Below are 6290 nucleotides of genomic sequence, written 5' to 3'. Positions count from 1 at the left end.
ATCTAAGCGCCGCGTTTGTCATGGTATGCCACAAAACCCTACTATGTCGACTTTTCGACCTAGGAGAGTCAGGAAACGCTCCAGCATGGCTAGGATCATTCCTGAGCAAAAGGACTTTTCAAGCCTTTGACGGAGGCGCTATCTCCGCAAGCAAACCACTGGACTGTGGGGTACCGCAGGACTCATCACTAAGCCCCACACTGTTCAACGTGTACATGGGGCCGCTAGCTGAGATCGTGCGTCCATATGGCATTAAGATCGTTACATATGCCGACGACACTCAGCTGGTGGTCTCTCTTGCACAGAAGAACAGTGAACCGGCGCAGGCCAACCTAACGACCTGTATGGAAGAATTCAGGAGTTGGATGACAGCATCCTCCCTCAAACTTAATTGTGACAAAGCCAAGCTCATGCTGCTCGGCCCCCAGCTTGTTCCACCATCCACCGGCTATGGCCCAGTAGTCTGGGCACACCCCCTATCCCAAAAGACAGCATCAAAACTTTAGGGGTCTGGCTGGACAAATCTCTAACCCTCAACATCCAAGCAACAAAAACATTGGCAACCTGTTTCGGGATTATCAGGATGCTGAAGAAAATCTTACCACTCCTCCCCTTTGAAGCCAGACAAATCGTCATACAAGGTCTAATCCAATCCCGATTGGACTTCAACAACGCGCTTTACCTAGGGGCACCAGAATATGTGCTGCAAAAACTCCAACGGACCCAGAATTGCGCTGCTCTCACGCTGCTCAGGATTCCACGCAGAGAATCAGTGGCACCTGGATTGAGGACCCTACACTGGCTCCCTGTCAGGGAGAGAATAAAATTCAAAGCCATGTGCATATCCCACCAAGCATTCTGGAGAACCGGCCCCAAAATCAACCACTCCCTGCTCTCCCCCTACCGCCCCGGCAAACAACTCCGATCCACTAACACATTCCTAGCAGTAACCCCCAGGATCAAGAGGTCAAGAGCAGGAGGAAGGTACTTCACGCTCAACGCCGCTAGGCTGTGGAACTCCCTCCCCCTAAACCTCAGATTGAACCCCAATCTAGCATCCTTTCGCAAGGATCTTAAAACTTTTCTTTTCAGCAACTAACCTACCCCAGCTCCCCTCCTCATAGCACTCTCCGTTACAATAGCGCTTGGACGCCCAAGGGCAGCAGTCGCGCTTTACAAAACCCCTTTCATTTCATTTCATTTCATGACACATGATAAATTCCTACTCAGCTGAGTTTTATTTTTTTCAAGCGACATACATATCACACTAATTACCGGGTTTCCCATGACGAGGCTTTTTCTTTGTGTATTCTAATTGTGAAATCCATTGATGTGGTTGCCACAAGACTTTGAAGCAGAAACCAGATGGCCATGAAGAGAACATCATGCACTTTCTGTAAAGACGTGACTGGGAGAAAATAATTTCTTTCACTGGTGATAATATTTAGGTTGAAAGACACAGGATGTATTGATGCTTTACTAAATATATCCGTGTTGCTCAGACTGTTCTTGCGAACACTTTTGAGCTTTGGGTCGGGTCTTCGAGTCGATGAGACCACGGCCGCGTTTGTGTGTGCCCTGAAAACAAAGAATAATAAATCAATTAAAGACAGAAAACGTAAAAGCAAGGTAAAAACTGATTCAAAGGTTACAACGGTGGAGCATGGGCATCGGTAGTGTGGGGTACATGGAGGTTATTTTCCCCCCAGATTTTGGAATGGGGGGGACAAGGGTCGGGGGGACAAACAGACAAAATAATTTCCCCTCTCCCTTCTGTGATTTTCTTGGCCATTAGCACGTAAACGCATTACCTATAATGGCCCTGCACTTGACCTGTGACCTGCTTCCAGTCACAGAGGCTACTCACCCTCTGCCCTTTGTTATGCTGCATTCCTCAAGGAATCCCTTCTTAAGTCGCCACTACAGCTGCCTGCAGTCTGCACTGCACTCTTGATTGCTGCCTGACCCTGCCCCATCTCAGAGCTACCCTATCTTAACTAACAAGCAAGGTAAGCAGGTTTGGGAAATACATTATTGGCCTAGGTCCTCCTTTACTTCTCATGATGCAGCGAGTGCTGGCTGCCTTCCAAGGCCTTTGACTGGCAACCTACCACTTCCCTAGCATTTTTGTTTCTTCTTCATCTGTTGTTTTTCGGCATTGTCTGTGCTTTTCATCATTCAAGTGCTGGCTCTTTGCAGACTCCCCACTTTATCAACCTGTTCTCACCAGTTCTCACTAGTGATTGAAGTGGGTGGGATCAGCAGGGCACAGTATGCCCCTACTTTTTTAAATTAATATAATCTGTTGCCCTACTTTTTTTTTAAAGTGAGTCCCAGGACGGCAAAAACAGCCAAGACTCGACCATTCTGGGACGGGCAGGGTGGTCAGAGAAGGAAAAGGACTCTGGGCCACATTATCAAGAAAGGGCGATACATTATCGCCGCTTTTTTCGGCAGGAAACTGCCAGATTCTGGTGTTAACCTGGTCTTCTATGGGAATTCACAAGGGCATATTATCAAGCCCATTATCGCTGCTTTCCTGCCGATAAAAGCTGCGATAATGTATCGCCCTTTCTTGATAATATGGCCCTCTGTCTCTTTTCCTTCCTGCTCCGAGATGACAAGGACAGTGTCCTCTTTTCCTGCTCTGCCTTACTCCCCCTCTCTCTCTTTCTTCCTCCCTCTCTTTCTGTCTCACTCCTCCTAACTTGTGTGATTTCAAGAGACAGCTCTTTCCTCTTCTTTCATTCATTTGTTCCCCTGTGAAATAGATCCAAAAAAGAACTGAACACTGGCTGGAAATGTTATAATTTTCGGACCTTTTTCTCTTCGAAAGTTCAATTTCGGGATGGAGAGAAAAAAGGATCAACATAATTGCATAACTAAATAAGGCAAGATAGAGTGGTTACAGACAGGCCAGAATGGTGTTATTCACACCCACACATATTAGCGCCACATTACAGAGTTTATCAGTGAAGTACTACTTTCTTTTTATCTTCTTTCTTTACACAACATTGGTTTCCCAGGGTGGGGTAGTGCACCGTTCCTGGAGGGACTGCAATACCCGGTTTAAAGGTGGAGTGGAAAAACTGTTATGTGATCCTTTTCAGCTGTTTTACTTATTTTAACTTATAAAATGTGTACGAAGCTCTGTGTTCAGGGATGTGATCTTTTTAAACCAAACTGTTTACGTTTGTTAAGGATATAAGCAATGGACATTGAAACGGGTCCCTTCCAGGCCATGTAGTTATGTCCCTAACTTTTAAGGCAAATTCACTCACTAATTTCTGAATAATGAGTGTAAAAGTAATAAGATAACCATGTTGCTGCTTATATTTCACATGCTTTACTTAAACTTGCATTCCCTACGAGTGTTTGCTTTTTCAAGGATGTTATTACTATATCATTTTTTTCAGGCAGTATCTTACTCTTGTCTAGTGAATAATTTGAATTGTGTTGCGATCCAGGTGTTTATAGCAGGGCACAATTGGGTTGTAGCTCAAGGCAGTGCTAGTTTCTCTCAGTGTGGCAGTATGGTGTTCAGTGGAGGGGGAGGATGTGGCACTCTGGCCAAAGCTGCTGAGTTTGGAACTGGGAAACCAGGTTCCCGATGGACATTGAAATCCTGGCATGCTAAGAACAGCTAAAAGTCAACCTGTGGTGGTAGAGTTAGCTGGTTTCTGGGCTATTAATGCTTTATGAAGTAGTGTTCTCTTAAGCAATGTTTCTTCAATGTGTAAAATTTCCAACTGCAGGGGTTCCACCCTGCGTACAAAAATGAACATAGTATTTGCACTATTTTTTATTTGATTTTAAAGACCAGGGACTGGTAATTTGGTACCCACTCCCCTGTATATTTTAACAGCAGGGCCCTGGCAGATTAATAGTGGAATAGTGGAATAGAGGCTAGAGGTTCCCTGTACCTCGTCTGTGCATTCATGCACCTCTCTCACACACACACACACACACGCTCACAGGCTCACACACTCACTCTCCTAGTTCTGTGTTTCACCATTCTCTATTGCCCTTGAAATGATGGGACGTTTTAAGCCTGATGGTAGCTTGGGTCAGGGTACTGCTATTGAAGATTAGGTCTCAAGCCCCTCAGTTTTATTTCTATGTACTTATGCCACCATGTAATAACTGAGCAGGGCCATCTTAGTACCTCCCTTGAGTAACCAGCTCCTCTTCCAACTCCAATTCCGCTGACTGAGTTTCACCTCACCTGAACTATGGTAAGTAAAGTCCCTGAGCAGAAGGAAACCTAGCACCACCAGCCACCTGAATCCAGTAGTCAGTCCGACAAGCAACTTATAGTCAGTGAGTGGTTCAATAAAATCGCAAAAGAGGGCTGCGGCTGCCACTACTACATCTAATAAGTGAGCGTACTCTAGTATTGTGTCTAGAGTAAAAAATTGATGATTAATTGGCCAATCTGTTTGGATACCTTTGGTCAAATTGTGATAACGCACTTTCTTTCTCAGCATCACATAGTTTGTGCATTTTCTCTTTCTATGCTGCTGTGTACTGAACAATTCTGTAGTACTGTACTTTTATTACTCTGACCGAAACAAAGAGCCTTACAATGTCACATTATGACAACGAATTCCTTTTTGCTACAAGTACAACAATACTTCGCTTCTGTAAATCTGCTTGGATACATTGCCTGTCATTTCACAGCTAAAAGAGATTTTTCAGGTAGGTTCCTTTGCCATTGTAAAATATATGCTTCAGTGTCTTATGTATTGCTGAAACACTTTAGTCAGGTAAGATGCTGACTAGAATGCTCTTCTTTCTGCGGAAACCTAAAGGTGTTATAAAGCAGCTGGATAGACCTTCTATGAAGCTTTTTCACACGCATCACTTTCCCTCACTATTGCACTACAATAGGAGAGGATTCTTACTCTGGAGGCCGGTTTTGCCCCTAACACTCCCTGTGTTGATTACATGTGAGGGTGCACACAAGAGACTGTTTGCAACTTTCAAACTGCATTTAATTATGCTATATGTTTCCAAATGGCAACTGCTACAAACTCATTTGTTCCTTTTTTCTTAGAATGGACATCTGGAAATTCTTTGCAAAGAAATAGCCAAGTGAAGTGAACCCTTTATTCAGACAACTCAGAAACAAACACGATTCATTGCGATAATATGCGGGAGATGCAGTCCACAATTCAATATGCAGTTGGGGTTGCAGATTTAGAAATATGAGGTGATTATACCCCTGTCCCAGTAACATTATGTGGAGTTGTCACAGCCTCAGACTAACCAAGCAACCATTCTTATGCAACAATAACTAATTTTCAGGATACAGAGGAAACCCCTGGAAGCACAGCAACACCAAACCAACCGCATAAGAGTGTATTGCCCATTAAAATCATTGTAAACAGTCAAAAATGAAGAAAACGCGCATTCTGAATTTTCAAAGATCGTTCCAGGATTTCTCCTGGCTGCATTACAGCAATGGAGTAGCAGGAGTGCTATGCCTTCACTGTGCAAAGGCTAAGTCACATAAATTAACTGAGCTTTCCCAGAACACAGAGAAAGCATTTTGCAGCACTGGTTACACCAACTGGAAGAAGGCATAGAAAGGTTCAAAAAGCACCAGAACACTTATGCTCATTCATATGCACTGAGTCAACTAATACAACATAGAGGAGGTCAATCAATAATTTAACAGTTATCACAGCAAGGCCAACAACAACAGAAAGAAGCCTGGCATCGCCTTAACAAAATCATTCATACTGTAGCTCTTCTGGCAAAACAAAGCCTTGTACTTAGAGGTCCTGATGACAGCGATGGGAATTTCCATCAATTTGTTAGCGCATGAGAGGAGGATGTACCTTCTTTGAAATAGTGGATTACAGCAAATCAAGCAGAATATCTCAGTCCAGACATCCAAATTGAAGTTCTTCAGTTATTGTCCCATGCAATTTTGCATCAAATCTGTAAAAATATTGGTGACAATTCATACGTAGTAATTGCTGATGGCTCATAGGATATATCTGGTCAGGAAGAAGAAAGCTTTTCTAAACATTACACTGAGCAAGATCCGTACCCTCATGAGGATTTTATTTGACTGGATCAGGCTGATATTATCACTGGTACTGCAATTACTACAGTTGTTATAGATATTTTATGCCGTCATGGTCTTTCTCGGTCAAAGTTGAGAGCACAAAAATATGATGGTGCAGCAAATATGGCAGGGAAATACCATGGTGCGTAAACATTAATATGCCAAGAACAACCACTTGCCCTTTATGTCCATTGTGAAGCACATTGCACACATC

General features: G+C 43.6%; 1 pseudogene; it reads left to right on the top strand.

Annotated features, from left to right (window-relative positions):
* The first annotated feature begins 215 nt into the window (after window positions 1-215).
* LOC147728218 (uncharacterized) lies at window positions 216-6079 on the top strand (annotated as a pseudogene).
* Window positions 6080-6290: the final 211 nt, after the last annotated feature.

The sequence above is a fragment of the Lissotriton vulgaris genome, chromosome 3_1 (genome assembly GCF_964263255.1).
Source record: "Lissotriton vulgaris chromosome 3_1, aLisVul1.2, whole genome shotgun sequence".
Classification (NCBI taxonomy): domain Eukaryota; kingdom Metazoa; phylum Chordata; class Amphibia; order Caudata; family Salamandridae; genus Lissotriton; species Lissotriton vulgaris.
The sequence above is the reverse complement of the archived record's forward strand: the minus strand, read 5'-3'. Positions and strand labels throughout refer to the sequence as shown.